This window comes from Anabrus simplex, chromosome 5 (genome assembly GCF_040414725.1).
Source record: "Anabrus simplex isolate iqAnaSimp1 chromosome 5, ASM4041472v1, whole genome shotgun sequence".
Classification (NCBI taxonomy): domain Eukaryota; kingdom Metazoa; phylum Arthropoda; class Insecta; order Orthoptera; family Tettigoniidae; genus Anabrus; species Anabrus simplex.
In genome coordinates, this window is record NC_090269.1 from 393,852,403 (window position 1) to 393,862,749 (window position 10,347).

General features: G+C 41.4%; 1 long non-coding RNA gene across 1 annotated transcript in view; it reads left to right on the plus strand.

The window, feature by feature from the left end:
• LOC136874989 (uncharacterized) overlaps nt 1-7,738 on the plus strand; it is a 69,019-nt gene extending 61,281 nt beyond the window's left edge. Inside the window, exon 4 of the long non-coding RNA XR_010860333.2 lies at nt 7,638-7,738. This is a non-coding gene — a long non-coding RNA (uncharacterized lncRNA). The remainder of the gene's footprint in view (nt 1-7,637) is intronic.
• Nucleotides 7,739-10,347: the final 2,609 nt, after the last annotated feature.

The following is a 10,347-nucleotide window of genomic DNA, read 5'->3' on the forward strand; positions in this document are numbered from 1 at the left end:
CTTTATAATCTTCATGATAACTGAATCATAAAGTACGTAATAGTAATATATATATTAAACGAAACAAGAGGCAACGGTTAGTTTATGATTTGCTCTTGACTAGTAAAGTCGTGTACAGCATGGTGAAACAACGATATCCAAACGACATGAAGAAGAAGAAGAAAGTAAAAACTGTTGGATGGAAAGATGTTATAAAGGCAGCGCAAAAAGCTATTCGAGGGGAATACAATCCTCGTGTAGCTATTACTAAGGCGTTACGCGCAGCAAGAGCGAGAATTTCTCCAAAGTGCAGAGCAATATTTAGTAAACGTGCACGAATTATTCCTGAACCAAAACGAGGAGGATTTCTTCCTGCGCTGTTTGCTGGCTTAGCAGCATTAGGGTCATTGCTAGGTGGTGCTAGTGCTGTAGCGAGAACTGTCAAAGCTGTAGAAGAAGCGAAACAACAGTTGAAAGAGAGTGAACGTTATAACAAGACGATGGAGGCAATTGCGTTACGAGGTAAAGGTGTGAACATGAAGCTAGCGCCATACAAGAAAGGGCTTGGTATCTACATTTCTCCAAAAAACGTCTACTGAATGCACTGCCACATCGAGCTCTAACGCATGATGAAGTTTTTACGTTTGCTAAACAACTAGGAATTCATTATTTTCGAGGAGTGTATATGCGCGATCAACTACCAGCGCGCCCACGTGAACGTGAAAGTGCCGTAATTAACTTGGATGACAGTCGTGGACCTGGAACTCATTACGTTGCTTATGTAAAACGTAAATCTAAAGTACGGTATTTTGATAGCTATGGAGACTTACGTCCTCCTTTTGAGCTCATACGTTATTTCGGAAGCAGTGCAGACATTGTTTACAATAAAAACCGTGTGCAAAACTTTAATACACGGATGTGCGGACGATTATGTCTTATGTTCTTATATCAAACTCAGACAGTAGAGAAAGTGCATTAGTGTCTACGTGATGACGAACAGTGAAAGAACGTTTGTTGTTCGTGGAGAAGGACCTGAAACAACCGTCTATTTTAAACCGCCAATCGAACTTGCTTATCAGCCGCATAGTCTTGGACTAGTATCGTTTGAAAGCTACAATAAAATCTATAATGTGCGTGATGGTGTAAACAAGTTGTATTACGATGAGTATGTGCTAACACTACCCTCAGGTAGTTATACAGTAGACGATATTCACGACTATAATGAAAGTACGTTAATTGATCAGTTTGGGCAAGATAGTTTTAGTAATCATAATTACAAGTTCTCAATCACTATAAGCAACATTACACATAAATGTGTTATTGAATCATCATTTAAGATTGACTTCAAATCACAACCTGATTCGATTGGACCACTGCTTGGATTTTCATCGAGGGAGCTCCTACCGAACGTACTTTACGAGTCTGATCAACCTATAAAACTCTTCGGTTATTATAATGTGAACATTACTTGTAATATTATTACAGACTTGAATAGTAATCTACAACCTTCGCACGTCCTGCACGACTTTATTGTTACAGAGGAACGTGGATATACTATTTGTGAGAAACCAGCAGTAGTTCTTTATCATCCTGTGTCTGTAAAACACATTAGCAACATTACTCTTAGACTTGTAAATAAACATAATCAGCTTATTCATTTAGATCAGCACGCGTACGTAGCTTACAAGCTACATCTTAAACCAGTATGAAAACCATCTATAAAACACGGTGTACATTCCGAAGACATACTACATGCATGCAGAGACTCATCGAGTTAACAGATACCCATAAGCAGATACTCCAAGATTTAGGATATACACTACTACAACAGAATGGAAGAAATGCTAGACCTTACGAATACAGTAGAAAGTCGTGAAGGTGTAGTACGAAGTGAGCTTCATTCCTATCAACGTTTTACGTTTGGATTAAATAACAATGATGAAATTCATTTTATTATTAATCAGCAAGATGTATACACCTTACCACACGAAAGCTACCTCTATATTGAAGGACGACTAGAAAAGTCGGATGGAAGTGGACCAAGCACTTCACAACTAGACAACCATGCTCTAGCTTTTCTCTTTTCTGAAGCGCGATATGAAGTAAATAATGTTGAAATAGATCGAACGAAGAATGTTGGTATTACAAGTGCAATGAAACTCTACCCTTCTTTGTGTGATGAAGAAAGTAATCTTTTGCGGATGGCTGGATGGTGTCCAAAAGCTACTAACAACTGTATGATTAATGAGGATGGTACTTTTACGGGTATGTTATCACTGAAACATATTTTTGGATTCGCAGAGGACTTTACACGTATTATAATCAACGCAAAACAAGAGCTTATTGTAATCCGTGATCGAAGTGATTACAATTTTCTTAAAGCAGTAGAAACACCAGTAGAATCGAAAATAACACTGCATCGTATACTGTGGAGGATTCCAAATGTAACCTTATCTGATGGTGAAAAACTTCGATTGCTCAAGATTGTAGAAAATGATACACCATTACATATACGTTTTAGAAGTTGGGAGCTGCATGAATATCCTGTGTTACCACCTACAAACAAGCATAGCTGGGCTGTTAAAACATCACGTTTTACTGAGAAGCCCTTGTACATTATTTTTGGATTTCAAACTAATCGTAAATTCAATCACGAAAAAGATAGCTCACTGTTTGATCACTGTAAATTAAGACACGTTAGACTATATCTCAACGGAATTACGTATCCCTACGAAAACATAGACATTAACTTTGAGAAAAATAAGTTTGGGATGCTCTATGACATGTTTTGTAAATTTCAATCATCGTATTATCAGAAAGAAGATCGTCCGCTATTTACACCTCAAGAATTAAAAAATAAAGCACCGATTGTGGTTATAGACTGCTCTTATCATGAAGAATCTATAAAAGAATGTCCAGTTGATATTCGTTTAGAATTTGAAACATCTGAAAACATTCCTGCTAACACAGCAGCCTATTGTCTTATTGTTCATATGAGTGATGTTACCTACCACCCGCTAACGAATATTATTACGAGACTATAAATAAGAATAGCTCTTTATCATTTTCATTAGTGTGTGCTTCGACATCGTACGCTATGGAACAAAACTGCAAATGTGCATGCTGTCTGCATGCTCATACGCAACATCTTATTTATCTTACACGAGTGAGTGAGGCTATTAAGATGTTCTATAAACATAGATCGTCGATGCCGAAACATCTTATTCAATACTTACCACCGGGATTTTTATCTACGTACGCTGCCTCTTACGTACATAATTTTTGGGGCATCCTTCCTCTACACAGTAAGATGTCGATCGAAGTCGCTTTATGCAGAACTTGTCAACGACATTACAAGCATCGAGGAGAAAATGGTGATGATGATTGGGATGGACCAAATCCGAGGATTGAACACTGTACACAGTGTATGAATGAACTTTCTCTAGTACCTCATGATGATAATGATTCCGAAAAGGAATAACAACAAGGTAAGAAGTATATGATCTTCTCTGTAAAGCATAACATACTTAGTATAATATATTTCTAAATGTTTTGTTTAATTTGAATGTTGCAGGATGCATTTCAGAAGCATACTAACCTTGTCAGCAGCAAAAACGAACACTGTTGTAGTACATTTGTAAATAAATATTTGATCGCATTCAAAAATGTTGTACTTATTGCATTGCTTTACACCACTTACTCTTAAGAAAACGTTCAGGTCTAAACATGCACAATGACGTCATCACTGCAGCACGTGCTTACTCTAGCTTTCCCGATGCATGTTTAAACTTGTTCGAATTTACCGCCACCACATTTCAACTAAAGAGTGCAGCTCCGAGGTAAACGATGTAAGATAGCGATAACTGTGTTGAATAAAGATGGCTGTTTGTCAAAAGAATTTTTCAAATTATCCGCTACTACATAGAGTGCGGCACTGCGCTCTCTTGATTAAAGATGGCGGATGACAGCTGTCAAAAAAGCACGTGGGTTTGTAAAGCACGTGGAATTTACTACCACTACAAAGGGGGCAGCACGGTGCTCTCTAGATTAAAGATGGCGGATGACAGCTGTTAGAAAAAAGGCATCTAGATTTTAAATTGCTCGCTACTACGATAAAGACAGCAGCACGGTGTTCTGTAGTTTAAAGATGGCTGCTTGTCAAAAAAGACTTTTTTCAAATTATCCGCTACCACATTTCAACTAAAGAGTGCAGCACTGAGGTTCGCGATGCAAGATGGCGGGTGACAGCTTGTCAAATAGATTTTTTTTTCAAATAGTCTGCCTCAAAGGTAAGTAGCTAAAGAGGGCAGCACTAAGGTTAGCAATGCAAGATGGTGGATGACAGCTGTGACGGAAAAATTACCCGAAAGATAGCAGCGCGATGCTCTTTTCATTAAAGATGGCAGCTTGTTAAATGGAATTTTTCAAATTAACCGCCTCAAAGGTAAGTAGCTAAAGAGGACAGCACTGTTCACTCTGGATTAAAGATGGCTGCTTGTCAAAAAAAAAGAATTTTTCAAATTATCCGCCACCACAAAGAGGGCAGCACGGTGCTCTCTTGATTAAAGATGGTGGATGACAGCTGAAGAGCACGTAGAATTTGTTTCCAAACAAGAGCACGTGGAATTTTCAGCCACCACATTTCAACTCAAGAGTGCAGCACTGTTCTCTCTGGATGAAAGATGGCGGATGACAGCTGTCAGAAAAGCACATGGGTTTGTAAAGCACGTAGAATTTACCGCCACCACATTTCAAAGGTAAGTAGCTAAAGAGGGCAGCACGGTGCTCTCTGGATTAAAGATGGCGGATGATAGCTGTCAAAAAAGCGCACAGGTTTGTTTCCAAACAAGTGAATGTAGAATTTTTCAAATTGCCCCCACCACATTTCAAAGGTATCTAGCTAAAGAGTGCAGCACTGAGGTTTGTGTTGCAAGATGGCGGATGACAGCTGTCAGAAAAAAGCACGTGAGTTTGTTTCCAAACAAGTGTACGTGGAATTTGCTGCCACCACAAGGAGGGCAGCACTGTGCTCAAAGATAGCTGCTGTCACGTGGAATTGTCTGCCACCACATTTCAAAGGTATCTAGCTAAAGAGGGCAGCACGGTGCTCAGAGATGGCTGCTGTCAAAAGCATTTTTCAAGTTATCCGCCACCACATTTCAAAGGTAAGTAGCTAAAGAGGGCAGCACTGTGCTCTATAGATTGAAGATGGCGGATGACAGCTGTCAGAAAAGCACGTGGATTTGTTTACCGATTCAAATCTCGCGCTAGTTATGTTAAGTTGGTACCACTAAGGTTTAGACCCGCCAAGATGGCAGCACTGCCGATGACAGGTGACGAATTTGCAGCTACTGCGATAAAGGGAGCAGCTCGGTGCTCTGTAGTTTAAAGATGGCGGGTGACAGCTGTCAAAAAGCACGTGGCTTTGCTTATCTCGCGCTTGTGAGGTTAAGTTGGTTCTACTGAGGTTTAGGCCCGTCAACATGGCAGTACTGAGGTTAGCGATGCGTTGTTGTCTGTCAAAAAGCACGTGGCTGTCAAAAACACGTGGATTTGTTTACCTATTAAAATCTCGCGCTACTTAGGTTAAGTTGGTACCACAGGTTTAGGCCCGTCATGATGGCAGCAGTGAGGTTAGCGATGCATTGTTGTCGATGACAGCTGTCAAAAAGCACGTGGCTTTGTTTACCAATTCAAATATCGCGCGGGAGGCGGAGGAGGCCTCTGGGAAGGCCCCTCGCGAGGCGGAGGCGGAGAAGGCCTCTGGGAGGGCCTCTCGTGAGGCGGAGGCGGCGGGGCCCTTGCGAGCCCTGAGGCGGAGGCGGCCGCAGAACCACCCAATTATACTACTCTCGATTGGGAAGACATGTTGATATTTGAAGAACATTTCTTCGACTGTATGGTTTTATGGTTCATGTTTGTGGGTTACTGTAGTCACGTCCTAGTTCGTGAACCATGGGCAACGGTTGAGTGGCCTAGTAAGTGGTCCTGAGAATCGGGATACCAGTTGCTACAGAATGGGAGTGGGCATCTCGGACATATTCTGAGTCATGGCCCGTCTTGTGCTCAGGCGGCTGGGACTATACACTTCACCGGTGGTCCATAACCCGTTAGAGGAGAGATACTCTCTTGGACTATGTGCAAGTAGGGTAGCATCCTGCTTCATGAATTTACCTACCTCAGAACATTTTAAGCAAGCCTCGGACCTGTGGAAGTAACGGAGTCCCACTCCCATTTGACAGGCGAGGGACTCCTTGGAAACAACTTGACGAACGAAATCTAATTCGATGGGGAGTTATCAATATTAATGGGGCTTATGGAAGAAAGTAGAACTGGCTGAGTCAGCAAGAAGGTTGCATCTGGATGTGCTAGGAGTAAGTGATATTCGGGTAAGGGGAGATAACGAGGAAGAGATAGGAGATTATAAAGTGTACTTGACGGGTGTTAGAAAGGGAAGGGCAGCGTCTCGGGTAGGGCTCTTTATCAGGAACACCATTGCATGCAACGTAGTTTCTGTTAGGCACGATATAAGTGAATGATGTGGGTAGATTCGTCAGTTGGAGGAATTAGGTCTAGAATTGTGTCCGTGTATTCACCATAAGAGGGTGCAGACGAGGATGAAGTTGACAAGTATTATGAAGCATTGAGTGATATCATGGTCAGTGTCAGCAGCAAGGAGAGAATAGTGCTAGCGGGCGATTTCAATGCGAGAGTTGGGAATAGAACTGAAGGATACAAATGGGTTATTGGTAAATGTGGGGAAGATATGGAAGCTAATGGAAATGAGAAGCATTTGCTGGACTTTTGTGCTAGTATGGGTTTAGCAGTTGCGAATACATTCTTTAAGCAGAAGGCTATTCACCACTACACATGGGAGGCTAGGGGTACCAAATCCATAATATACTATATCTTAACAGACTTCGAATTCAGTAAATCTGTTAGGAATGTACGAGTTTTCCGTGGATTTTTCGATGATACAGACCACTATCTGATCTGTGGTGAATTATGTATCTCTAGGCCTAGGGTAGAGAAAGTGAAATCAGTCTGCAAACGAATAAGGGTTGAAAATCTCCAGGGCTAGGAAATTAGACAGAAGTACATGGATATGATTAGTGAGAAGTTTCAAACAGTAGACAGAAAGGAGGTTCAGAATATAGAAAATGAACTTGTGGCATACAGGGATGCTGTAGTAGAAACAGCAAGGGAATGCCTAGGAACAACTGTGTGTCAAGATGGGAAATGGCAAACATCCTGGTGGAATGATGAAGTGAGAGCAGCTTTTAAATTCAATAGATAAATGTTGCCGGATGTAAGAGCCTCTCCTTTTGGGTAGACCACTCCTCCTCGTTCGTTTTTTAAATGATGTAGTCCATTATCTCATACATTATTAAATTGTCAGAAGAATATTGCACTTTATATTGTGACGTTAGGCATTCGAGAGAAAAGATTCAACACCTCCTCGTAACAAGCAAGTGCTTTCGAAATTGACGACTACACTCTGAATTTGAGTGTAGATGATGTTCACCCTCAGGAATGGGAGATTGTCATTGGTAACGAGCTCACTGCATGGAGTATCAGTTAGTGTTTAGGATCCTTTCCTCTGTATAGTAGAGTGATTGTGTAACTATTGGTCATATGGTTTCAATTTCTCACTGTAGATCGAACCCAGAAGTGGGCTGTGCAGATCATCCACTTCCGGGTGGCGGACGACATCTTAGGAGACAAATAGAGGTTCGTCCCTTCATCTGCGATCACTGCGGAAAGCTGTTCAGTAGCGAAGGCAGCCTGTCTGAGCACGTCATGATCCATATGGAACCCTTACTCAACGTGTGCGAAATTTGCCATAAATGCTTTACAAGTAAGAGCAATTTTATTATTCACATGGGGTTGCATTCACATCACAAGAGACTACAGTGCTCAATATGCCTAAAAATGTTCAATAGATCTTCACGCTTGAAAAGGCACCTGGCGACTCATACGAACAAGAGGCTTTTCCAGTGCAATATTTGCGGGAAGGCTTTAAGCCAGAAGAAACGTCTTGCCAACCACTTCCAAAAGCATACACAAGCGGTACCGCACTCGTGCAATATTTGTGGTAAAGGTTTTAGTGTTAAAGGGATTTTAACTCAACACCTGCGGACGCATACGGGGGAGATGCCGTTTTATTGCAATATATGTGGGAAGGCTTTTAGCCAGAGGGCCAGTGTTTCTGCACACGTGCGGACGCATACCGGTGAGATGCCCTTTTGCTGTAATGAATGTGGAAAAGCCTTTAGGCACAGTAGCAATTTAACCAGACATATACGGCGGCATGCGGGTAAAAAGCAATACTTTTGCGATATTTGTGGGAAGGGGTTTACCGATCGGGGCGATATAACCAAACACTTGTCAACGCATAGGGACATAAAGCCATTTTCCTGCAATGTTTGTGGGAAGGCTTTTGCCCAGAAGAACAGTCTTCCTTTACACCTTCTAACGCATACGGGCGAGAGACCGTTCTGTTGCAATGTGTGTGGAGAGGGCTTTAGGCAGAAGGGCACTTTAACTATCCACATGCGCCGGCATACAGGTGCGAAGCCCTACTCTTGCATTATATGTGGCAAAGGATTTCGCGAGAAGGGCTCCTTAACCAGACACTCTCAGTTACATACCGGGTAGGATCCGTGCTGCATAGACCCAGAAACGCACGCTGTTGAAGCATATATGGTAGCTTACGTGCTAGAAGGTAAAAAAAAAAAGCGCTGAGTAATGCTATAAATATCAAGGCTTGCAGCTTGAATGTGCCCGTGAGCTCTCACACTGCCGTTAAGCCACACTGTCGTATGTTTCTTGGCAAGCATTCGTTCGCAGCACCATGCTGTCCATAATAATTGTAATAATGAAAAAGAAAATAATCTAATCAAACCGCTGGCTGCGGAATTGGTCTAATAAAGTCACTGCTAGTTTCTAAGAATCAAACATTTGAAAAATTCGCAAATAATAATATAACATTTATGTATCCAACGTACCCTCATGCTGAATACTCCACTCACATGCTCAGTAAGTTGGAAAATTACTTAAAAATGGTCATAATTTCAGTGATGAATCAAGAATTTAGCCACACATTAAACTTGGATAATCTTCCATGTGTACTAGCTGATCACGCATTTTATGAGCTATAAGTAGCTTGTATCGAAATTGGACCTAAAAATATATATTGAACCCGACAGGGGATGATGCAAGGTCCTCTGGTCAATACTGATCTTTCAAATTATAGATGAAATGCTATTTAAGGAAAGGGATACCGAAACTAATTAGCATCCATATCATTAAGACAGCTAATATGAGTCTTTTAAATTTATAATACAGAATTTCATGGATTGCGATCTATTGCGCAATACTTCCTTTTGTTTAACAGGGGCTTGCAGCTGAAGTCAAGCCTACCCAAACTCGGGTGAGGCTGCAATCGGTGCTTTCCCATGACGTAACTCGAGGGGAGACATCCCTTCCGCACGATTAAGAGAATGAGTGGAAACTAATTTTTTCGAAGCGAAATATGGAAGCCATCTTTAATTCTGACCAGGCAACCTAATCATATACGATGCAAAATTTAATCAAAAATGAATTCTGAAGTCGTTCTTCATTTTAAAAGAGACAACTATAATTGAGACATTTATTTAGAGTCTCTTCCATCCTATTACACGCTAAGTTTTGAAGGGAGGAAGAATACAGTCTCAGTTTTGCGTGGAAAATTACCGAGGGCCATCTGGTTATCGTCACCACACATCCTCGAGACGGGAATTCACCCTAGCAGAGAGGGGGACGTAGGACAAACATTAATTCATTAAAGGAGACCCAACAAAGGAGAATCGTACGGATATGTCTCGATCACGTCAGTGGAATGCTGGTCACCTGTTAGTCATACTATTAAACCTCTAATGTGCCGTGGATAGGCCATATAGAGATTTGGGGAGAGGGAAAGTGCCTCCTTGTAAAAACCACTGCCCAGGGCGCAGCCTCTCGTTCAGGACTCTCAGTTTGCCGCCGACTCCAATTTCAAGTGAAATAATAGAATTCGCATAAATAGTGTATAGATTTGGTCTGCGAGACACCAGTGTTAACTTTTTATAAAACTGTGATGTGTCGCGAACATTCAGTGCGTAAAGTATTATTATTATTATTATTATTATTATTATTATTGTTATTATAGTACGATAGTATTAGGTAGCTACCAAAGGTATAGTGGCTGAGAGATAGACGGAATTCGGTACTGAACTGCGGACTACGTAGTAGTGTCCGAAATCGTGACCGGACGTGTGAAATTAAACAGTGACGTGTTTGTGCACAGGATTACTGCCAGCGGCTCCACCAGCAAGGAAACTAAACAGT